Source organism: Symphalangus syndactylus, chromosome 17 (genome assembly GCF_028878055.3).
Source record: "Symphalangus syndactylus isolate Jambi chromosome 17, NHGRI_mSymSyn1-v2.1_pri, whole genome shotgun sequence".
Classification (NCBI taxonomy): domain Eukaryota; kingdom Metazoa; phylum Chordata; class Mammalia; order Primates; family Hylobatidae; genus Symphalangus; species Symphalangus syndactylus.
Genome location: NC_072439.2, coordinates 46,197,579 through 46,223,456, shown reverse-complemented (window position 1 = coordinate 46,223,456; position 25,878 = coordinate 46,197,579). Strand labels below are relative to the sequence as shown.

Sequence of the window (25,878 nt, the reverse complement as noted above, 5' to 3'; positions counted from 1 at the left end):
ATGACCCACCCAGTCCAGTGCTGTGTTGCTAGATATGATGTGTTACAATGATACCTGTTATTACTCACTAGGAGCTGGAAGTTTGTGTCACTAGTTAACATCTATCAAGTTCAATAAGTAGTTGAGTCCCTATTAGAGGCAAGGCATTGGGATAACTTAACCCACTGTCTCTGATCCCAGCTCTCCTGCCATCTTCTTTCCAGTTAATAGAAGAGAAAGTGTTGCTATTCCTGTTCTGTGTTCACAATTCTATCTTTCCAGACCCCTGGGGAACTTGCTTTATCAGTGATTTCTTCCTTATTGTCAATTTCTTCCCTTCTGATGGTTCCTTCTTGTCTGCTGGGATGAGAAAAGAATAAACAATACTCAAAATGCTCTTAGGGGCACTCTTACCCAGGAGTAAGACAGCCTCAGAATACTTCAGCTCAGTGCATGAGAATGAAGCGGGGAGAAGTGTTTAGAGCAGTTATCAGGATAAATTACTGCATTCAAAGGAGCTGGGCAAGTTGGCTCCTCTTCTCCATATTGAGCAGTTGGGAGCAAGCAAGCTGGTTGCCTCCAGATTAAGGCTGTAACAATTTCTTCTTAAATAAAGTGAATTAAATTTGTGGTGTTATCTAGAGGAAAAAAACCAGAGTGATCTGGAACTCTACGATAATTAGAGGGAGGAAAGAGGAAAAAGGAAACGACACTCCAGCATGTTCTTCTAGCATAAAGTCATAATGGAGTTTAGTAAGTGTTCTGACATGGGGAATACCCAGGGGGACCAAAGAAGAACAAGGACTCAAACTTTCAGTGGACCAGCCACCAGTGTACTCTGCCATTTTGGAGGTTGGACTCCTGTTAAATCACAGGAGGTGAAGAGAGTTGTAACTTTTGAATGCAAGTTTAAAAATAGATCTAGTAGTGCCATTTTTCTTGACAAGCGAAGAAAATTATTGCTGCTATGGTCTGAATGTTTGTGTACTTCCAAATATTCTCATATGTTGAAACCTAATGCTCAAGGTGATAGTATTAGGAGGTAAGGCCTTTGGGAGGTGATTACATCATGAGGGTAGAGGCCTCATAAACAGGATGAGTGCCCTTATTAAAAACCCCAGAGAGCTGCCTCACCCCTTCCGCCCTGTGACGACATCACGTGCCTCGCCCCTTCCGCCGTGTGACGACATCACGTGCCTCGCCCCTTCCGCCGTGTGAAGACATCACGTGCCTCGCCCTTTCCGTCGTGTGACGACATCACACGTGCCTCGTCCCTTCCACCATGTGAAGACATCACGTACCTTGCCCTTCAACCATATGAATTCTGGAGGTACACAAACATTCAGACCGTAGCAGGATTAATTTTCTTCACTTGTCCAAAAAAATGGAACTATTAGATCTATTTTTAAAATTTCATCCAAATGTTACAACTCTCTCCAACTCCTGTGATTTAAGAGCGGTCCAGCCTCCAAAATGGCAGAGTATACTGGTGGCTGGTCCACTGAAAGTGAGAGTTCCCTGTTCTTCTTTGTTCTTTCTCATGGTCCCACCATGACAAGGCACCATCTATGAACCAGGAAATGACGACACTAGACGACATCTGTTAGCACCTTAATCATGGCTTCCCAGCCTCCAGAACTATGAGAAATACAATTCTGTTGTTTGTAACTTATACAGTTTATGGTGTTTTTTTAGTTATAGCAGCCCAAATAGACTAAGACAGTTGCCATATTCTACATGGTGTCCACCATTCCCATTCATATTTTGAAGCTGCAGCCTCCAATGTGATGATGGGATTTGGAAATGGGACATTGGGAAGTAATTAGGTTTAGATGAGGTCATGACGGCAGGGCCCTCACAATGGAATTAGTGCACCTATAAGAAGAGACTCCAGAGAGCTTGTTTTCTCTCTCTCCACATGGGAGAATACAAGGAGAAGGTGGCCGTCTGCAAGCCAGGAAGAGACCCTTACCAGAGCCTGACCATGTTGGCACCCTGATCTCAGACTTTGATCCCCCAAAACTGTGAGAACATAAGTTTCTGTTGTTCGAGTCATCCAGACTGTGGTATTTCGTTACGGCAGCCTGAGTAGACTAAGACGATCAGTGGGAAAGGGTCAAATGTTCTACCATTGTGCTATTGGCTTCATCTTATTAAAAATTCTAATATCTTATTTTTCATATTAAGTCCTAAAGTAATAGGTTCAGGATATTCAAGATACTACATATATCACAAAAGCCATTCAAAATAATAAACAATGGTTTTTAAAATTCATAAAATCAATCCCATCCTTTACTCAAGATAGTTTTGAGTATCCTAGATCCTTTGCATTTCCATATAGATTTAAGAATCAGTTTGTCAATTACCACTCTGACTCTTTAATGGAACACTCTTGACCCACTGATCCATTTTGTTGAACTTGAGCTATAATATGAATAGCAAAATGAAAATATGGAAAATGTAAACAATGAAATATACATAGCGCAAATATGTGAATAATGTGCAAATAATGTGGACATCTGCAAATCTCCATAGGTAGAAAACACAGGAATAACACAGATAGAAGTTGTCACCACTTTATTCTGGAGGCAAATGGGCTGTCTAGTATGCGGGAGAGAAAAGGTACAAATTGTCTAGCTCCTTTGGATGCAGTCCTTTAATTCAGAGGTTCCCAACTCAGGGGCCAGGGACCAGTCTGTGGCCTGTTAGGAATGGGGCCGCACAGCAGGAGGTCTGTGGCTGACGAGCCAGCATTACCACCTGAGCTCCACCTCCTGTCAGATCAGCGGAGGCTGACTGGGCGCGGTGGCTCCCGCTGGTAATCCCAGCACTTTGGGAGGCCGAGGCGGGCGGATCGTCTGAGGTCAGGAGTAGGAGACCAGCCTGGCCAACATAGCAAAACCCCGTCTCTACTAAAAATACAAAAATGAGCCGGGAGTGGTGGCGTGCCCCTGTAATCCCAGCTACTCCAGAGGCTGAGGTAGGAGAAATTCTTGAATCCAGGAGGCAGAGGTTGCAGTGAGCCGAGATGGCGCCATTGCACTTCGGCCCGGGTGACAGAGCAAGACTCTGTCTCAGAAAAAAAGATCAGCAGAGGCATTAGATTCTCATAGGAGCTTGGACTCTATTGTGAATTGCACATTGGAAGGATCTAGGTTGTGTACTCTGCATGAGAATCTAATCCTCCCTCCCCTGTCCACTGAAAAGTGGTCTTCCATGAAATCGGTCCCTGGTGGCAAAGAGGTTGGGGACTGCTGCTTTAATTAATAAAAATGTTCAAATATGCAAATAACTGAGAACTTTGTGCTATTAATTTAGTGTTAACCGAAATGAATTCACTTATGTCCTTTCACTACTTGCACAAACTTTGAAAAACTCATGGTTGTTAGAATGTGATGGGATTTCTGTGAAAATATCTTAGCCTCGGCTGCTATAACAAAATACCTTAGAATGGGTAATTCATAAACAACAAGAAATTTATTGCACACAGTTCTAGAGACTGGGATGTCCAAGATCAAGACACCCGCAGATTTGGTGTTGGTTGAGGGCCTATTCCTCATAGATGACACCTTCTAGAGGACACCCTGTGTCTTCGCTTGGTGGAAGGGGCAAACGGCCCTTGCACTGTTTTCATAAGGCCACTAATCCCTTTTATGAGGGCTCTGCCCTTGCAACTTCATCACTTCCTAAAAGGCCCCACCTCTTAATACTATCACATTGGCAGTTAAGTTTCAACATATGACTTTTGAGAGGATTCATTATTAACCTAACATTTCAAATTGGGGAAATGTGTGTGAAGAAAATGGTTTCAACACCTTTTCCTCTAAAATTGTCAGACTCCTAGCAGACCATTTGATAGATCCCTGGAGACCACCAGTTATCAATGAATTGTAACAAACTCCAAAAGTCAAGGTGACGGTGTTAATTTCAGACAAGGTAGAATGTAAGGTTGAGAAATGCTGTGCTGGAAGAATAAAGATGTGTAACTTTGAGCCCATTGGAGGAAATAAATTTGAATAAAGAAAACATAAGCATTTTCTCATGTCATAAAAATCTCTTCAGAACCTTTCCTTTAATTGGCTGCTTAATATTCTATTGTGTAGTTGACCAGCAAACTGAATTCAAAAGTATAGTAAAAGATTTCTCCACCATAACAACACAACAGTGATGTATTATTAGGACTTTTATTAGCACTATAAATCAAATCAGTAGGTTCAAGGAAAACTAACAATAATGGATAACAAAAAGGCACTTTAAAAAATCAGCATCAAATTCATGTTTTGCTATTTTCTTTAATAATTTTCTATAGCATGGAGATTTATGTTTCTTTGAAAATATGTAAGAACTAACTAATAAATCCTTTCAAAAGCCTTTTATTTTTAAGATAATTATTTAATAACTTGCATTTCTTGGTTATTGATGATTGTTAATCTATTCAGATTTAGTTGAGCTTTTTTTTTTTTTTTTTTTTTTGAGACAGAGTCTTGCTCTGTCACCCAGGCTGGAGTGCAGTGGTGCAGTCTCGGCTCACTGCAAGCTCCGCCTCCCGGGTTCACGCCATTCTCCTTCCTCAGCCTCTCCGACTAGCTGGGACTACAGGCGCCCGCCAGCATGCCCGGCTAATTTTTTGTATTTTTAGTAGAGACAGGGTTTCACTGTGGTCTCGATCTCCTGACCTCGTGATCCGCCCGCCTCGGCCTCCCAAAGTGCTGGGATTACAAGTGTGAGCCACTGCACCCAGCCTTGTTGAGCTTTATAAGTCCATTTTATTCTTTTAAGCTTTCAGAGAAAATTATCTATTTTTTAATACTAAAATGTATGGGCACGGAATTAGGAACAGTCCTCTACTATCATTTATTATTCTCCTTTCTAGCTTTTATAATAGTTTCCTTTTTGTCTCTATTTTTGTTTGTGATTTTCTACTTTCATTGGTAGGGTTTACCAGAAGTTTCTGTTATATTTTTTCATCAAAATTTTCTTCATATATTTATAAAAGGTACTTTAAAAAATTCATTAATTTCTGTTTTTATCTTTATTATTTTTCTCTGTATTGTTTAGGAATTTTATTCATTTGTTTGTTTGCCTGATTGCTGTTTACATCTTTCAACTTAAGTTGGATTATAATATTTTCTTTTAAAAATGTTAATAATAAAAGTTAAAATTATATATTTGTCTTTTAGGGCAATTATTAGTTAATTCAACAGTCTTACTGAATGTTGGCTGGGGGCCAGGCAATATTTCAGGTGCTGGGAATACAACAGTGAACAAAACAGACAAAAATCCCTAGCTTCATGGAGCTTATATTCTAGTAGGAGATGGTGAAAATTAAATTAAAGATGTAATACATTATGTAGTATATGAGAAAGTGATAAATTCTAGGAAAATAATAAAGCAGAAATGGGAGATAAGGAATTCTGGAGAGTAGAATTTGTAACATAATTAATGCTGTAATTTTATTTTTGTCTAAATAGTATGAATTTCCATTTTTTGTTTCTCCTTTGCCAATATTTATTGAAAAGAATGCTTTAAATTTTCTAAATGGATTTTAAAACTCTTATGATTTATTTCTAGTTTCATTGAACTGTGGTTGGAGGATGTGGCCTATGCAGATTTTGCGTTGGTGTATTTATTAATGTTTTCTTTGTGGCTGGGCTGTGTCAGTTTGCGTTGTTCTCAGTGCAAGTGCCTGAAAACCCAGCTGAGGAGCTTGCATGACTAAGGGGCTGATTTGTGCCCTACAGCAAGTCCACAGGAGAAAGCCCAGGACTGCCTTGAAGGAAGCAGGCTCTTTCTGTTTTCCTGCTCTGCCAACTTACGGAGATGGTACTGCTGCATCTTGGGCATCCTGTGTATGGTCCAAGCAGGAAGGAGAAGGAACAGGAAGAGGAGGCGCATGTAGATTTGTGTTTCTGTCTCTTTGGCAAGAACTGAACCACGTGGGCACTGCCAGCCACAAGACAGCCTAGCTGGGCTTGTTTTCAGTTTTCTAATCTCTAACTTAGAGCCTAAAGTTTATAATGATTGTTAGATAGGCCAACCTAATGAATCTAGGACAATATCAATTTTCATATATGTAACAAAGATACAGAAACTATATATTTTTTGTAGGAGGTCCTTTGCTCTCCTATATTAAAAATTATTTATGTCATTGTTTATTTTTTGCATACTTGACCTGTCAAAAGCTAAAAATGATCTAATAAAGTCTTGTGGAATAAACATATTTTTGTTTCTGCTTTTATTTTAAATAATTCTTACTTCCTATATTTTAGCACCATTTTATTGAGTGCTTAAAGGCCAATGGTAGCTCTTTATTGTGGACTGATGCCTTTTATCCTATTTCTTTCTTTTTGACTTGAATACTCTTTTATGCAATTTATGGCATAAAATAAATTGTGCTTTATTTTAATTTCCACTGGGCTGGAACATCTTGGCCCACTCTTTAATTGTATTTAGTTAATTGTCTTTAATTGATTTTCATATTTCCAACTGAACTTTTTATCTCTTATTTTCTTTTTTTTTAAATTTTATTATTATACTTTAGGTTTTAGGGTACATGTGCACAATGTGCAGGTTTGTTACATATGTATCCATGTGCCATGTTGTTTTGCTGCACCCATTAACTCGTCATTTAGCATTAGGTATATCTCCTAATGCTGTCCCTCCCCCCTCCCCCCAACCCACAACAGTCCCCGGAGTGTGATGTTCCCCTTCCTGTGTCCATGAGTTCTCATTGTTCAATTCCCACCTATGAGTGAGAACATGCGGTGTTTGGTTTTTTGTCGTTGCGATAGTTTACTATCTCTTATTTTCATCATATACTTCCTCATTTATTTATTCACTCATGCATCATAAATATTTGCTGAGAAACTATGATGTGCCAAGCAGTTATTGATGTTGGAGATACAACAGGAAAAAAAACGAAGAGTATAATTGTGAGACTATTACATTACATTGAACAAGTATGATCTAAGGAAAGTAACAATTAAATAACTTTATGAAGTTGAATGGTGTCCATTCAACCTCATAACTATGGGCCTAGTTTTATCCTGGCCCATTTCCTCTTCTCCTTCCCCTGGCTCCAACATAACTGAGGCAAAAGAACTAGCTTAGCAGATGGGGAGGGGCAGTAGCAGTGTCAGGAAAGAGACCAGAAGCCAGGGAAGCAGGATAAATTGTGTAAAGGAGCATCACGCCAAAAAGAAAGAAAGAGGATAAAAGGCATCAGTCCACAATAAAGAGCTACCATTGGCCTTTAAGCACTCAATAAATGTCATGAGAGAAAGGAGGAGGAAAGGGCTAGGTTATGTTTGTCCTGTTTTATTTCAAATTCACCAAGCAGATATGTTTCTACACTTCTTTGGTGGAGGAGTTAAAGGAGAGAGCAAAGGCAGACCAGGAGTGTTATTTTAGAAAAACAAGGAAGGAACCATGAGGAGTGGGAAGTGCTTTTTCTTATGCAATTCATCTTTGTAAGGCTGTTTCCTACATCTCCTCTTCTCTCTCCAGTCTTCTGGCATGTGCTCATAGCTTAGCTTTCACCTGGGGCAGACCAATCAGGTCTTTTGCTTTTCAGATCATTCCCAGATGGCTTTCATCTACCATGAGGTTGGATCTCTATTGAACCTATACATTGTAATCTTGTGTTTTTATTCTCATTTGCTGTGGACTTGAGGCCTTGTGGGTGTGCATACAGAAAAGTTGGGAGAGAGAGTATCTGCAGTGCAAATTATGGTCAAAAGTAAACACTTCAAAAATCAGTTACTCTATCCATTCAGGAAATTTAAGTGACTTGTCTTCAACCCCACAACTCAAAAGTGGAAGAATCACAATTCTAAGAAAGAGTTTCTTACTTTTGGTTTTGTGCTCAGTCTACAAGCAATATCTCATTTTTTAGTGTTTCTTTTTAAACACTTCCTCCTCTTTTTCAATGTTTCTTGATTTCCTAGCCTATTTCTCTTTAGCCTGCAGATGACACTAGAGAATGCCAGAGGAATTCTAGAGGATAGACATAGATGAGAATGGCTTATCCTTTTTTTTTTTTTTTTTTTTTTTTGAGAAGGAGTCTCGCTCTTTCACCCAGGCTGGAGTGCAGTGGTGCGATCTCGGCTCACTGCAGGCTCCACCCCCCAGGGTTCACGGAGAATGGCTTTTCTTATATGTTTGAGAGAATTTGTATAAAAGTACTTTGATGGTTGTGTGCACATTCCTTGTTTGATAGGTGCTGTTATCTTCTAAATGCACAGCCCCTGATAATTCACACTGGAGTATGGACAAGTGGATTGGAACAGAAAGAAGCAGTCTATTTCCTGAAGATTCTTTTTTAACTGGTAAATCTCCCCATGAGGACAGATATGTTTTTCCACCTTCTTTTGGGTAGATTCATTGGCCAATACAATTGACCCTTGAACAACAGGGTTTGAAATGCATGGGTCCAATTATATGCAGACTTTTTTTCAGCCAAACATGGATGGAAATACAGTCTTGTAGGCTATGACATGCACGTATACCAAGGACCGACTGTGAGACTTGAGTATGTGAGGACTTTGGATTGTCCTGGACCCAATCCTCCTTGAACGATGAGGCATGACTGTAATACTTTTTCCAGCTGGAGGGTCTTAGTGCTAACTTCTGCTTCAGTTCCTCGTCATCCACACCCTCACCTGAACCCACCTCCCTTAGTTTCAGGCTCAGTCTTGCCCAGTTCCAGAATTATTTGTTTTAAACCATTAACTTTTGAGAAAAAAGTACTATAAAACATTTCTTTGTTTCAATACTTTAAATTCTGGGGTACATGTGCAGAACATGCAGGTTTGTTACATAGGTATACATGTGCCATGGTGGTTTGCTGTACCCATCAACCCATCATCTACATTAGGCATTTCTCCTAATGCTATCCTTCCCATAGACCCCCAGCCCCCAACAGGCCCCGGTGTGTGATGTTCCCCTCCCTGTGTCCATGTGTTTTCATTGTTCAACTCCCACTTATGAGTGAGTACATGTGGTGTTTGGTTTTCTGTTCTTGTGTTAGTTCGCTGAGAATGATGGTTTCCAGTGTCATCTATGTCCCTGCAAAGGACATGAACTCACACCTATTGCCTGTTTTTCTCAGATTTGTCAAAGATCAGATGGTTGTAGATGTGTGGCGTTATTTCTGAGGCCTCTGTTCTGTTCCATTGGTCTATATATCTGTTTTGGTACCAGTACCATGCTGTCTTCGTTACTGTAGCCTTGTGGTATAGTTTGAAGTCAGGTAGCATGATGCCTCCAGCTTTGCTCTTTTTGCTTAGGATTGTCTTGGCTATGCAGTCTCTTTTTTGGTTCCGTATGAAATTTAAAGTAGTTTTTTCCAGTTCTTTGAAGAAAGTCAATGGTAGCTTGATCAGGATAGCACTGAATCTTTGAATCACTTTGGGCAGTATGGCCATTTTGAGGATATTGATTCTTCCTATCCATAAGCATGGAATGTTTTTCAATTTGTTTGTGTCCTTTCTTATTTCCTTGAGCAGTGGTTTGTAGTTCTCCTTGAAGAGGTCCTTCACATCCCTTGTAAATTGGATTCCTACGTATTTTATTCTCTTTGTAGCAATTGTGAATGGGAGTTCAGTCATGATTTGGATCTCTGTTTGTCTGTTATTGGTGTATAGGAATGCTTGTGGTTTTTGCACATTGATTTTGTATCCTGAGACTTTGCTGAATTTACTTATCAGCTTAAGGAAATTTTGGGCTGAGACAATGAGGTTCTGTAAATATACAATCATGTCATCTGCAAACGGAGACAATTTGACTTTCTCTTTTCCTACTTGAATACCCTTTGTTTCTTTCTCTTGCCTGATTGCCCTGGCCAGAAATTCCCATACTGTGTTGAATAGGAGGGGTGAGAGAGGGCATCCTTGTCTTGTGCCGGTTTTCAAATGGAATGCTTCCAGTTTTTGGCCATTTAGTATGATATTGGCTGTGGGTTTGTCATAAATAGCTCTTATTATTTTGAGATACGTTCCATCAATGCCTAGTTTATTGAGAGTTTTTAGCATGAAGGGGTGTTGAATTTTATTGAAGGCCTTTTGTGCATCTATTGAGATAATCATGTGGTTTTTGTCATTGGTTCTGTTTATGTGATGGATTACGTTTATTGATTTGCGTATGTTGAACCAGCCTGGCATCCCAGGGATGAAGCTGACTTGATAATGCTGGGTAAGCTCTTTGATGTGCTGCTGGATTCAGTTTGCCAGTATTTTACTGAGGATTTTTGCATTGATGTTCATCGGGGATATTTGCCTGAAATTTTCTTTTTTTGTTGTGTCTCTGCCAGGTTTTGGTATCAGGGTGATGCTAGCCTCATAAAATGAGTTAGGGAGGATTCCCTCTTTTTCTATTGTTTGGAATAGTTTCAGAAGGAATGGTACTAGCTCCTCTTTGTACCTCTGATAGAATTTGGCTGTGAATCTGTCTGGTCTTGGACTTTTCTTGATTGGTAGGGTATTAATTGCTGCCTCAATTTCAGAACTTGTTGTTGGTCTATTCAGGGATTCAACTTCTTCCTGGTTAGTCTTCAGAGGGTGTCTGTGTCCAGGAATTTATCCATTTCTTGTAGATTTTCTAGTTTATTTGCGTAGAGGTGTTTATAGTATTCTCTGATGGTAGTTTGTATTTCTGTGAGATTGGTGGTGATATCCCCTTTATCATTTCTTATTGTGTCTATTTGGTTATTCTCTCTTTTCTTCTTTATTAGTCTGGCTAGCAGTCTATCTATTTTGTTGATCTTTCCAAAAATCCAGCTCCTGGATTCATTGATTTTTTGAAGGGTTTTTTGTGTCTCTATCTCCTTCAGTTCTGCTCTGATCTTAGTTATTTCTTGCCTTCTGCTAGCTTTTGAATTTGTTTGCTCTTGCTTCTTTAGTTATTTTAATTGTGATGTTAGGGTGTTATTTTAGATCTTTCCTGCTTTCCTTTGTGGGCATTTAGTGTTATACATTTCCCTCTGCACACCGCTTTAAATGTGTCCCAGAGATTCTGGTATGTTGTGTCTTTTTTCTCGTTGGTTTCAAAGAACATCTTTATTTCTGCCTCCATTTCGTTATGTACCCAGTAGTCATTCAGGAGCAGGTTGTTCACTTTCCATGTAGTTGTGTGGTTTTGAATGAGTTTCTTAATTCTGAGTTCTAATTTGATTGCACTGTGGTCTGAGAGACTGTTACGATTTCCATTCTTTTGCATTTGCTGAGGAGTGTTTTATTTCCAATTATGTGGCCAATTTTAGAATAAGTGCAATGTGGTGCTGAGAAGAATGTATATTCTGTTGATTTGGAGTGGAGAGCTCTGTAGATGTCTATTAGATCTGCTTGGTCCAGAGCTGAGTTCACGTCCTGGATATCCTTGTTAATTTTCTGTCTCATTGAACTGTCAAATATTGACAGTGGGGTATTAAAAGTCTCCCACTATTATTGTGTGGGAGTCTAAGTCTCTTTGTAGGCCTCAAAGAACTTGCTTTATGAATCTGGGTGCTCCTGTATTGGGTGCATATATATTTAGGATAGTTAGCTCTTCTTGTTGCATTGATCCCTTTACCATTACGTAATGCCCTTCTTTGTCTCTTTTTATCTCTGTTGGTTTAAAGTCTGTTTTATCAGAGACTAGGATTGCAACACCTGCTTTTTTGTTTCTTTCCATTTGCTTGGTAAATATTCCTCCATCCCTTTATTTTGAGTCTATTTGTGTCTTGGCATGTGAGATGGGTCTCCTGAATACAGCACACCGATGGGTCTTGACTCTTTATCCAATTTGCCAGTCTGTGTCTTTAAATTGGTGCATTTATCCCATTTACATTTAAGGTTAATATTGTTATGTGTGAATTTGATCCTGTCATTATGATGCTAGCTGATTATTTTGCACATTAGTTGATGCAGTTTCTTCATAGCGTCAATGGTCTTTACAATTTGGTATGTTTTTGCAGTGGCTGGTACTAATTATTCCTGTTCATGTTCAGTGCTTCCTTCAGGAGCTCTTGTAGGGAAGGCTTGGTGGTGACAAAATCTCTCAGCATTTCCTTGTCTGTAAAAGATTTTATTTCTCCTTTGCTTATGAAGCTTAGTTTGGCTGGATATGAAATTCTGGGTGGAAAATTCTTTTCTTTAAGAATGTTGAATATTGGCCCCACTCTCTTCTGGCTTGTAGGTTTTCTACCCAGAGATCCACTGTTAGTCTGATGGGCTTCCCTTTGTGGGTAACCTGACCTTTCTCTCTGACTGCCCTTAACATTTTTTCCTTCATTTCAACCTTGGTGAATCTGATGATTATGTGTCTTGGGGTTGCTCTTCTCAAGGAGTATCTTTGTGGCGTTCTCTGTATTTCCTGAATCTGAATGTTGGCCTGCCTTGCTAGATTGGGGAAGTTCTCCTGGATAATATCCTGAAGAGTGTTTTCCAACTTGGTTCAATTCTCTCTGTCACTTTCAGGTACACCAATCAAACATAGAGTTGGTCTTTTCACATAGTCCCACACTTCTCGGAGGCTTTGTTCGTTTCTTTTCACTCTTTCTTCTCTAATCTTGTTTTCTCACTTTATTTCATTGAGTTGATTTTCAATCCCTGATATCTTTTCTTCTGCTTGATCAATTTGGTTATTAATACTTGTGTATGCGCGATGAAGTTCTCATGCTGCGTTTTTCAGCTCCATCAGGTCATTTGTGTTCTTCTCTAAACTAGTTAGCAATTCGTCTAACCTTTTTTCAAGGTTCGTAGCTTCCTTGCTTTGGGTTAGAACATGCTCCTTTAGCTTGGAGGAGTTTGTTATTACCCACTTTCTGAAGCCTACTTCTGTCAATTCGTCAAACTCATTCTCTGTCCAGTTTTGTTCCCTTGCTGGCGAGGAGTTGTGATCCTTTGGAGGAGAAGAGGCATTCTAAGTTTTGGAATTTTCAGTGTTTTTGCCCTGGTTTCTCCCCATCTTTGTGGATTTATCTACCTTTGGTCTTTGAAGTTGGTGACCTTTGGATGGGGTCTCTGAGTGGATGTCCTTTTTGTTGATGTTGATACTATTCCTTTCTGTTAGTTAGTTTTCTTTCTAACAGTCAGGCCCCTCTGCTGCAGGTCTGCTGGAGTTTGCTGTCCCCGGCAGAGGCTGTAGGCCAGCAAAGATTGCTGCCTGTTCCTTCCTCTGGAAGCTTCCTCCCTGAGGGGCACCCACCACATGCCAGCCAGGGCTCTTCTGTATGAGGTGTCTGCCCCTACTGGGAGGTGTCTCCTAGTCAGGATACATGGGGGTCAGGGATCCAATTGAGGAGGCAGTCTGTCCCTTATCAGAGCTCAAACACTGTGCTGATAGATCCATTGTTCTCTTCAGAGCTACCAGGTAGGGATGTTTAAGTCTGCTGAAGATGCACCCACAACCGCCCCTTCCCCCAGTCCCTGACTGGGGCTGCTGCCTTTTTTTTTTTCAGAGATGCCCTGCCCAGAGAGGAGACAGTCTGGCCACAGCTGACTTGCTGAGCTTGGGTGGGCTTTGCCGAGTTCAAACTTCCTGGCGGCTTTGTTTACACTGTGAGGGTGAAACTGACTACTCAAGCCTCAGCAATGGTGGATTCCCCTCCCGCTACCAAGCTCGAGCATCTCAGGTTGAGCTCAGACTGTTGAGCACAGCTGTGCTGTGCTGGCAGGCAGAATTTCAAGCCAGTAGATCCTAGCTTGCTGGACTCCATGGGGGTGGGACCTGCCAAGCCAGACTTCTTGGCTCCCTGGCTTCAGCCCCCCTTTGCAGGGGAGTGAATGGTTCTGTCTTGCTGGTGTTCCAGGCGCCACTGGGGTATGAAGAAAGACTCCTGCGGCTAGCTCGGTGTCTGCCCAAATGGCCACCCACTTTTGTGCTGGAAACCCAGGGCCCTGGTGGTGTAGGCACCAGAAGTAATCTCCTGGTCTGGGGTTGCCAAGACTGTAGGGAAAGTGCAGTATCTGTGTGGGAGTGCACGGTATAGTCCCTAATGGCTTCCCTTGGCTGGGAGAGGGAGTTCCCGGACCCCTTGCACTTCCCCACCCTGCTTTTGCTTGCCCTCCTTGGGCTGCACCACTGTCCAACCAGTTCCAATGAGATGAACCAGGTAACTCAGTTGGAAATGCAGAAATCACCTGCCTTCTGTGTCGATCTCGCTGGGAGCTGCAGACCTGAGCTCTTCCTGTTTGACCATCTTGCCAGCAACTGCCAAGTACTATAAAACATTTCAAGTGCACATAAAAACAGAATAGTACAATAAATCCTGCATTCTCATCAGCCAGAATCAACAATTATTAAAACTGTGGCACACTGCACTGTGTACTTTTTTCTTTGTTGAAATATTTTAAAAAGCATGTCCTACACTTAAAATCATTTTGCCGCTACACACTTCAATATGGATTGAGGGACAAGCTATTAAATGCCATCAACATTCTTCTAAGAGGTGTAGAATATATTCTCCAGGTTCCTCACTTTCCAAATTCATTTATACACATCCCACACAGTCAGTGTCTAAATGTTGAACTCAACTATATAAATTATAAATTAAATCAATCGATTGTGTTCACTCTAATATCTGGAAGAAAAAAGTCAACATAATTTAAAAATCAATCCATGAGTCAACAGATTTACTGGGTAGTGATTCAGCTGGATGGAGGGGCTGGGAAACCCATCTGGGATGGCTGCTGCTTCTCCAGTAGGCTGCTACAGAGCAGGAGACTCTTGACTTCCTCCTTCCCCAACCATGCCACCAGAGTGGCTGTGATGGAAGCCCTGGTCCCTTCTGCACTGTTTCTACTCAGCTGTGCAGAAATCTGCTGCCTTCCACAATGAAGCCATTCTCTAAGACCAGCCAGAGTCCCACCTGCTGAAAGACTGCAGTGAAGTCTTTCCTAATTATGGCTTCCAGTTAGCACTGTCTTCAGCACACAATTGAGCAATTACTGCTTCATGCATACATCTTACCTTCCTGGCTGAACTGCAAGACATCAAGTGTAAGAACTATGTTTTGCCTTCTATAATGTAACTTAAAGTGCCCAATAATGATGGCATAGCAGGCACTCAATATATATTAAGGGGCAAATGCAGCTCAGCTTGAACTTTCATTGGGCTGAAGTTGCTTAGTGTCAATTTTTCTGCTTAGAATCAACTCGTAAGAGAGAGAAGAGAAACAAAAAACCCTGCAGAGGTATTTTTGCCTAAGAATGTGGATAAAAAGACATGCTGCACTGTCTTTCGTCCATCTACTTGTTCAGCCTGCCCTACAAGTCCACTTAAACCCTGTCCATTTTGTCTTTGCTTGAACAACATAAAATGTCTTTTTCTTTTTCTTCCATTGTGCAAATGACTAAGGCAATTGTTTGTTGTTGGCAGGTACTGCGGTATGACCACATGTTTAAGAGTCCTAAAACCCTATATAAGAAGTCAGTCCCTAACTGAACCCATACACAAATCAACAGGCTCATTCCTGCAGCAGCACCATGGTGCCATCAAGTGGACAGCTTTTGAACAATTCAACTCATTGTGAACTGGCAAATCACTTTGGAACTGGAGCATTTATGGCCCACTCACTTAAGTAAGTGAGTTGTAGATTTTAATCTTATACCTTGTATGTTTGATGAATTCTAACAATTGCTTCACATGTGCTTCTTGAAATTTTATTCTCTTTAACTCCTATTTGTGATTTAAGAAAATTCTTAATGAAAACATTTATGATGTACAGTAACATGGGCACTTACCTTTCATTTCACTATATTTTGAGAGAAAACAAGTTCTTCATTTTATCTGGGTCAGTTTTTAAAAGATTAATTATATTTCCTAGGAAAGTCTACTTAAAGGGGAAGAATGCTTGCTTATATGATATATATATGTTGGCTATGTGCAGTTTTATTGTTTGACACTTTCTGCAGTTAATCTTACATCTTGCTGTTCAGAACATCAAACAAATGGTGCTGGTGCAATTGAACATCCATCTACAAAAAATAAACCCAACCGTTACCTTGAAACATAAACAAAAGTTAACTTGAAAAGGATCTGATTGTCACAAACACTTTAAGCCCCAGCTGACTGCCCACTTTGAGAAAATCCTTGAAGAAACAAAGGCAGTTCTGGCACACTTTACTCTCTTTCACTTACCTGAAGCTAAAAGTATCTCACCTACATTTTCCTCGGTGGAGACCCCATATGATGAATTTTCTTTTTTTAAAATAAAAAGGTATTTGTTTATTTCAATATTAAATATTTCTTTCTCTTTTTTTTTTTTTTTTTCTGAGACAGAGTTTTGCTCTTGTTGCCCAAGCTGGAGTGCAACAGCATGATCTTGGCTCACTGCAGCCTCTGCCTCCCAGGTTCAAGTGATTCTCCTGCCTCAGCCACCCAAGTAGCTGGAATTACAGGTGCATGCCACCACACCTGGCTAATTTTTTTTTTTTTTTTTTTTGTATTTTTAGTAGAGACGGTTTTTCATCATGTTGGTCAGGCTGGTCTCGAACTCCTGAGCTCAGGTGATCCACCCGCCTTGGCCTCCCAAAGTGCTGGGATTACAGGCGTGAGCCACCGCGCCTGGCCTCCTTTTCCTTTTTCTTTGCTTTTTTTTTTTTTTTTCTTTTCTTTTCTTCTGATAGATGTCTTGCTGTGTTGCCTAGGCTGGTGTCCTGGGCTCAAGCAATCCTCTCACCTCAGCCTCCCTCCCACCTCAGCCTCCTGAGTAGTGGGGATTACAGGTTCACCCAGCTCCAGGGCTGTTTCAAATCACTAGTGTGGCCACATATAAGACACTTAAGACTCTCTCTTAGTTTCCACTTTTGTAAAATGAGGTAGTTAATGCCCCCCTCTAAAAAAAATTTGTGTATTCCTAAGAGCATTTGTTATGCTGTTAATAAGGAGGCCAGGCAGGATCTTTTAAATTCTTTCCTTGTCTCCTGTTTGTTTTTCATGACTGTGCATATTTGCAAGTTATTATCCTTACAAAATGAACTCTTTACTTAAAAGCTGTTATTCTTGAGACCTGAAACTAATTTTGATGGACATTTGTGGAACATTTCTCAGAGCTATATATTTCTTTCACATTTTCTAAATGCATATTACAACAAATGTATTTCTATATTTTTGCCAAATTTCAAATGTGTTTAAATAATAGCTTCAGAACCATATGTCCAAAATGTACTATTTAAAAATACCTCCACTATTTTCCATAAAAGGAAAGGCACATATTGACCTCAGTGCATTGCATCTTGACCCACCATGCCAGGGTGAATGCCACCACACACAAGATCTGCAGGTATAAAAGAGGCATGAAGATGTAGTGAGCATGCATTGGACAAGCAACAAGAAGCCTTGGATTTCATTCAGCCTGAATCTACTACATCTAAGCACCTGAGCTTGCGGAAAATCACTTGATGGGTTTGAGCCTCTGTTTCCTTATGTGCAAAATGGTGATAATAAATCCTATCTAATACATTTGGTTGTTCTAAGGGTCAAATGAAATAAGGTTCAAGGAAGTGTGCTGAAACTCTGAAGGGCAACTATGATGGGAATCTTTTGTTTAGTAGGAGGAAATTAAAAAGGATTAGGAAGGTGGGGGAATACCATAATCAAGTATGATTTAGAACCATTAGCAAAAAGTAATTGTGTTCTCTTATAGAACCGTCAGAGCCATGAGCTCTTCCTCATCCCTTTCTCTTTGTCATGTGAATGATGGGCGCAGACATGACCTTCTGTCCATGATCCACTTAGTTCAGATAATAGGAAAGGATGTTGCAGTCTAAGGATCAACAGAACAATAGAAGAACAAGGAGAAGAAAGAGGGCAGAAGAGGAGGGGGACAGAAATCAACATTACATTATCGTGGTGGCGAGTCAGACATGGTGGCAACCACTGTGTGTACTGTTTTGTTTTTTTGGTTTTTTTTTCATGCAGAGATGGCTTTTGGATTCCTAGTGGTTGGAAGAGAAGCTTAAATGGATGAATATAAAATAATTATGAAAAAATGAAATAGAGAATTAGTAGGAATTTTCTGTTTTAAAAAAGAGGAGGTCTGTAGTCTTTAAAAATGTCAACATCATAAAAGATGAAGAAAGGCTGTGGAAGTGTTCTAGATAAAAGGAGACTAAAGATACATAACAAATAAATACAATACTTGATCTAGGCTGAGATCTGTACTGGAGGAGAAAAAAATGCTATAAAGAACATTACTATCTCAATTGACAAAATCGGAATATGGATGGCAAATTAGATAAAAGTACTGTATCAATGCCAAATTTACTAAAGTTGAAAATTGTACTACAGTTATGTAAGCAAATACTCCTATTGTTAGGAAACACACTGAATTATTTAGGAATGATGGGCCATGATGATGTAACTAATCTTTAAACTGTTCAGGAATAAAAATATTGAGAGAGAGGGAGAGAGAAAGCGAAAGGGTGAGAAAATGGGGTAAAATGGGTATAAAAAATGTTATAATAACATTTAATATCTATATGGCTCTTAGTCATTTATGAAGTACTTTGACATACTTTGTTTTCTTTAATCCTCATTAAGAAAGCCTCATTTTACCAATAAGGAAACTGACAATCAGCGATTTCTTGTGAGACTTTGGCTAAATTATGTTTGTATCTTCATTGCCTCTCTTAGTGAATGAATGAAGAAAGGAATGCAGGGATGATAAATTGACTTGTCCCAAATCAGAGACCTAGAGTTGCAAAGATAGGACTGAGAACTACAGTTCAATACCTTTTTACTACTTTGAGGCTGTTAAGTACCACACAACACACTCAAATCTTTGCAGCTGTTAAATACCACACAACATACTCAAATCGTAGATCAGGATTAGCCATTATTTAGTTACTCTTTGGTGATTCACAAGTCACATAATCTTACAGTGCCTGAAGCTTTAACTTGTTGTAGGCCAGTTATCACCCTGTAGCTAAAGGAAATGCCAGTTGAAAAAACGTTAAATTCTGGAAGAGTGAGACTTATCTTGTAGTAAACCTCAATACATTGCTTTTGCAGGAGATGCTATTTAATCCAACAAGGTAAAATTATTTTATACAGACATTTTGCCTAAACATAGGAATGAAAAAGATGTTATCAAGGTGTCTCTACTGCTTATTTTGGTGGTAAACCTTACCCCTAGTATGAAATACTGTGTACTGTTACGTTGAGCACTTCAAATCTTTTTGTATTTTTTATTCTAAGCATTTGAATGAACATCCTAGATAGCTAAAGGAATTTTTTCTCACAGGTGAAGAAGAAGCGCATTATCAGCAGCAGAAATTGTTCCTGGGAATTTGTTATCAGTTGTATTTGTTTTAATCAGTGCCGAGTATTTTTTGACATTTGCTGAACTTGGTTTCCTTTTAAAGTGCAAGAAGTTGTCATAATTAAAAGCCATGGCAGCACATAAATGAAGAAAAATAGAAGTATTCAAAATGAGAATGGAATCCTAGGCTGCAGGTGCTGGGAAAGACTGCTTAGTCTAAGCACACATACCTGGGTGATGAAGAAAATCAGGTATCAGTGACAGCTGTGAGAATATGTCATGACTCACTCTACATTCATGGGTGAGTCTTTAGTCAACCTGTTGACCTGTCTTCTTTTTTATTGAGTAATGAATCCACTTCTGGATACTCATGTGGAGATTTGTTACAGTTGGGAGATGACAGAAATGTCATCGTGGAAAAATAGCTGGGCATTTGACAAGGCTTGAAATGGATTATCCCAACTGACTGCTGCTTGGTAATCAAACTTCAAATGAGCAGTACTTTGGGGAAAACAGAATGGCTCATGACTCCGCAGTCTGCATTCAGCTCTCCATCCCTCCTCTGTTACATTGTATTGCTCTACTCACCAGGAAATTAAAAATCAGAGGCCAGTTGATTCTTCTTACTTTTTTTTGAGACAGGGGTCTTGCTATGTTGCCCAGGCTGGCCTTCAACTCCTGGGCTCAAGCCTCTACCTTCCGAGTAGCTGGGATTACAAATGCCCACTAGTGTGCCCAGAGCAAGAGAATTCTTAATGCTAAGCCAAAAGCAAATGTTTTAAGCAGTATTTTTATATACATTCCTATTTGAGTAATTAATAGCAAGATAATCTTCTCTGGCAAGTTATCCATCCTTCATGAGTGCTCAGCTTGTAATTAGAAGCTTGTGTCAATATGAGCAGACAAGCCTATAGGGCTTATTTTCAGGAGAGAAAATTTATTCCTTAATTCAGTATACCTTATTCAGTATATTTGTATTATTCAGTAAACATGGTACCTACTGCATGCCATGGATTAAAGATTCAAAGTGAATAAACTGACTCCCTGCTTTTTATAATTGGAAGGACAGATAATTAAACATGATTACATATGGACATGAAACATTATATACACTAAGACAGGATACAGTGAGCACATGTTTCTATGGGAGAATTTTTGATAGGCACCTAACCTACCCTTTAATAGTCGCTTGACCCCTTTGCAGATGAGGGAAAGGTCTGGGGGAGAAGACAGTTAAGCAGAGCATTGAAGTGCACATATAAGCCAGAAAAGGGGAACAGAAGAGAAGAAAAAAATCCAAGCAGAAGGGCTAAAATGTGCAAAGGTCAGGAGGCAAAACAAAGAGCATGGTAGATTTTTGGAACTGCAAGAAATTGGTACAGCTGGAGCTAAGGAAGGGCCAGATCATGAAGGTCTTCAAATGCTGTTCCAAGAAGTTTGGATTTTCCTCTAATGGTTGTAAGGCAACGCTGAAGGGTTTTTAACAGGAAGGAGAATGGTTGAATGCACGGAGAATGCATTGGCATGTGGGTGAGCCTGGAGGCATGGATTCTAGCTGGGAAGCTATTGTGACAATGCCAGCTGAGGAAGCAAAGTGCCTGAAGGACTACAATTCAAATCCCCAATGTGACAGCCTTCCTACAGCTGTGTGCTGTGAATTAAAAGTTTGTGAGGAAAGAAGAGACGAGGATGGAGGAATTTTGAGCTCTTCTGTGCTCTTTGCCCTTTTAAGAGTTGTTAAATCATGGCATCTTCATTTTTAAAGACTCATGCACTCAGAATAGTGCGGTCTGAATACTGTAATTTGATAGAAGAAAAAAATTCATGTTACTCAACCCTGAAATAGAGTAGTGACACTTGAGTACCTAATAGGCAGATCAAACATGTTAGGGAAATTAACAGAGTTGTCAAATTTCACCAGTTGTTACAAATATACTCTTTTGTGTTTATCCTATGACTTGTTCATGAAATACTTACAAATAAATTCATCCATAGGTTAGAGATTAAAATTTTTCCTTCATGAATTCTTAGTTTTAGAGTGAATGAGACTGTATCTTGTTCACCCAGTACCTCAGACAGGAACTAGCATATAGTAAGTGCTTAATAGAAGGTTGAAAGTCAAGAATTAAAAACATACTCCCTGAAATTAATTTTCTGGGACTTTTAATAATTCTCATAAAAATGATAAGGAATTTCACATCAAACAAATATTAATTGGATATAAAATAAGCAAACACCATATTCATTTGGTATAAATGTAGCTTTAGTTTTATTTGTATGACTTGCAAAAACTCAGTGGGAAACGTGTGGGTGCACCTGAGTGAAGAATTTGGTATTTTGAAACTTTGAACTATTTGAAATGAAGAAAGTTGAGTGGTTAAAATAATAGATGGGACGAACTAGGGGTTTAATGGTGACTCATAATTTTCTTCTCAAGGCTGTGACTCCAGAAAAACCATGTTCTAGCTTCCTCTAATGCCTACAGAGATGATTCTAGATCAAGGACTGGAGAGATTTGAATATAAGAATTGGGAAAGTGTATGTGTATACATATACCTAACCATCAATTGCGTCCAAATCTTCAGACACAATTATAATATTTATATAATATATACTTATAATTTGTAATTATAAAAACCTCTTAGATTTAAGAAAAATCATATACTTAAAAAATGTTAGTATTGTATTTTCCTGGTCATTTTGAGTGATGCTCTTGAAACATGAAACCTTTATTCTTTCTTTCTTTCTTTTTTTTTTTTTTGAGACAGAGTCTCGCTCTGTCACCCAGGCTGGAGTGCAGTGGCAGGATCCCGGCTCACTGCAAGCTCCGCCTCCCAGGTTCACACCATTCTCCTGCCTCAGCCTCCCGAGTAGCTGGGGCTACAGGCGCCTGCCACCACGCCGGGCTAATTTTTTGTGTTTTTAGTAAAGACAGGGTTTCACCGTGTTAGCCAGGACGGTCTCAATCTCCTGACCTCGTGATCCGCCCGCGTCGGCCTTCTAAAGTACTGGGATTACAGGCATGAGCCACCGCGCCTGGCCAAAACCTTCATTTTTTCAATAGAAGAACAATATTGCAGCATTTTATATATCTGTGCTCTTATATAACAGTACAGGCATGAAACTATTACACTAAACAAATTATGTACTGAATGCATGCTACCATTTCCTTTAAAATGTTCTTTGTATTTTAGGCATGACAGCGCTGCATACAGGAATAATATTTTCATGGCGACTCCTTACTAGATATTTAATAAAGGTCAGTCACTACCAATGATGTTCGTAACACTTTGCCCCGAGAAAATTTGCCTTTGAGTATATTATTCTAGATGCCTTTTTTTCTTACTGATATAGGATGTAATTTTTTTTTTTTTTTTTTTTTTTTTTTGAGACGGAGTCTCGCTCTGTCGCCCAGGCTAGAGTGCAGTGGCGCAATCTCGGCTCACTGCAAGCTCCGCCTCCCGGGTTCACGCCATTCTCCTGCCTCAGCCTCTCCGAGTAGCTGGGACTACAGGCGCCCGCCACCGCGCCCGGCTAATTTTTTGTATTTTTTTAGTAGAGACGGGGTTTCACCGTGGTCTCGATCTCCTGACCTCGTGATCTGCCCGCCTCGGCCTCCCAAAGTGCTGGGATTACAAGCGTGAGCCACCGCGCCCGGCCTATAGGATGTAATTTTATTTAGTTTTAAATTTAAGTTATATGCATCCAAGGAGCTTTTCCATTTTTCTTTGCTATTGCCTATACGATGCCTTAGTTTATTTAACAAGAGTTCCAAGTGGGGAACATGGAGAATTTTGGTATAAGTGGAAATACTGGGACTTGCATTTTCCTGTTGGTGGCAGCACTTCCTTTGCTTTCTGTGTCCAGGACAGAAAGAGTTTGAATTGAAAGTAATCAGATCAAATTGAGCATTCAGGAAAGGGATCTTTGAGTACAGAATGTCTTGAATCAATTAGGTGAATAATAATGAAACGATTATGTATGTACAGTAAAGCAACTTCATTTTTAAAAAACAAATTCACAAAAACAAATTGATTTAGAGTTGATATATTTACAGGACCAAAAAAAGGCAAGATCTTTCAGCTAGTGAGCTTTTCTATTGAATTGAAAGTTTGATACTGGCATTAAAATTTTTTAATTTTATCAGTTCATTATGTCCTATTTTCTTTCAAGGAATGGAAGATGTTAACAGTAAGAGAAGTTTGTAAACACACCGCAGTAAAGTACACTAATTTTGTATGATATAGAATGCTTTGCATTTGACAGCTTTTTGCAGTTCCATAGGCCTATTACTATGCCTCATCTCATTTTCGTCTTCTATCAACTATGTGTAATATCCCCAGCACAGGAAACAAAAAGCTATAAAGGTACAGCAAACTCAAGGTCACAACCTGGTGTAGAACCCAGGACTTCATCTAATCCAGCATCACTTCCACAAACCTTCATTCTTAGGAGGTTTTTTGTTTTTATTTTTTAGTGGAGGCATATGTCTATTACAAATTGATTTGGACACCTGGCTGTATTAAAATATTGTTGCAGAATATTGAGAAATGTCTTTTAAATTTTGAAATAATAGACATTTTTTGTATCACATTTAAAAATATTCCTTTCATTTAAAAATGTTTCAGTAAATTTACTATACCCACATATAAATTTAGGATAGATGCTAATCTTCTTAATAAGTTAATGAATATGTGACTGATATTTTACCCTACATTCTGAAATAATAATTTGACATTACTTTTCTTTATCATGAAAACTATTCGCTCATCAGTTTACGTCATGCCCTGATTTCATTTGAAGAAATATTTTAAATGTGCCTTTGATCCAATGATTTAAAGAAATATATATAAAACATAAGCCGAATAAGTAGAAAATTTATGTGCAACATCACCACCTTGATTTAATAAGAAGGGCAGAATCTAATTTTATTCTGTCCAGAACAAAAAAAGGATGGAGATGTGCAGAAGCATTGGGCATCCAGGCGATGCGTACCCAATATCAGTCTGTTAAACTGAGTAATTTTTAAAACTACATTTAACCAGTACATAGCTGGTGCTCCATAGTACTGACTGGTTAATTAACTGACTTTGGTAACTTATTGAAACTGACTGGCTTTTTCCTTATCTGTTTTCCTATTTGCTGCCTAGTGGCTCCATGTCTTGTCAATTCATTTCCAGCTTCAGGCAAGGCTTTTCCCTTAAAACTGATTTTCTTGCTGCTCTTTGGTTGAGCTTTGGAAATGTTCTGAAAATGGCATTGTTTTTGAGCAGGAGTGATGGCAAATGGTGACTGGACTTCCTGTTAAGTGAAGTGGCTCCTCTGAGCATGGGACGGATACAATTGCTGTCAATATAGAAAGACACCTGATTTTGTAGAGATGATTTGCTCCATTTGTCACCTAGTGGTGGCTGAACAGAAGTTCTTTTTTCATGTTTTGTCTTGAACAAAAAAGTTCTTAGCCCAAAGGAAAGTGTGAAATAACTGGTGTGGCTCCGTGGCTCTTACTCTCCTGTAAGAGGATCCCTGCCCAGCTCTGGGATCCTCTGAGCTTGTCAAGTCCCTCCACGTTTCCAGCTTCCCCATATCTCTCAGCAATCTGTTTAGCCTAAGCTACTCTGAAGTGGCGTCCCATTTTCTAAAACCATTCTCCGTGCCCCACCCCTCCAAGAGAAACATTTTAATTTCAATAGGGACTTTGCCAGCTGGTTCTTAAAAGAGCAGCAATTAAACCAATTCACACCAATGTGTGTAGTAATCTTTATAATAATATTTACATTTTAGAAGAATACACTTTTAAACCAAGAAATTAATTTATAGTAACAGAAGTTCATATAGGTAAAGACAGGTTTGAGCCAAGAGTGTACCAGATACTTATTAAGTGGAAATTTATTCTCATTCTTATGAAATCTAGATATTTTGAAGAATGAGAATTTATTCGGATGAAAGCTGGCAATTTGCTTATAAACTGGTGCCATGCTTGGTCAAGTTCTGCTTGCATCTGACTGCCCTGTAAATGGCTAAGCTGCCATGTATTTTAGTCAAGGACAATCTCAGTAATTTAGTCAAGGAAATCTCACTGCAACCTCTGCCTCCTGGGTTCAAGCAATTCTCCTGCCTCAGCCTCCTGAGTAGCTGGGATTACAGGTACCCACCACCACACCCAACTAATCTTTGTATTTTTAGTAGAAACGGGGTTTCACCATGTTGGCCAGGCTGGTCTCGAACTCCTGACCTCAGGTGATACAACCTTCCTTCTCAGATATGAATAAAAGGGTTACTAATGTTGTAAAATTTGCACTAGAGGGATATTAAAGGCAATTTCTGTCTTTAGCTAGCTATGCGGCTTTGGAAGGCAAGGTATATAACCTTTCTAAACCACAGCTTTCATATCAACTTCATGTGGCCCATGTGTATTATTCCTGGATAGGGAATATCATTAATATTCACATTTGTATGTAAACTTAAAACAATTATCAGAATTTCATTCCTGTTAATTTATTTATTTATTTTTTTGACTAAATAAGAGTAGTTTTGCTCTTGTCACCCAGGCTGGAGTGCAATGGTGTGATCTTGGCTCACTGCAACCTCTGCCTCCTGGGTTCAAGCAATTCTCCTGCCTCAGCCTCCTGAGTAGCTGGGATTACAGGCACCCACCA

General features: G+C 39.4%; 1 long non-coding RNA gene across 2 annotated transcripts in view; it reads left to right on the top strand.

Annotated features, from left to right (window-relative positions):
• LOC129467035 (uncharacterized) overlaps nucleotides 1–25,878 on the top strand; it is a 116,172-nt gene that overhangs the window by 67,000 nt on the left and 23,294 nt on the right. For both annotated transcript variants that reach the window (XR_008652235.2, XR_010116420.1), the window contains exons 5-6: nucleotides 15,334–15,535; nucleotides 22,414–22,478. This is a non-coding gene — a long non-coding RNA (uncharacterized lncRNA). The remainder of the gene's footprint in view (nucleotides 1–15,333; nucleotides 15,536–22,413; nucleotides 22,479–25,878) is intronic.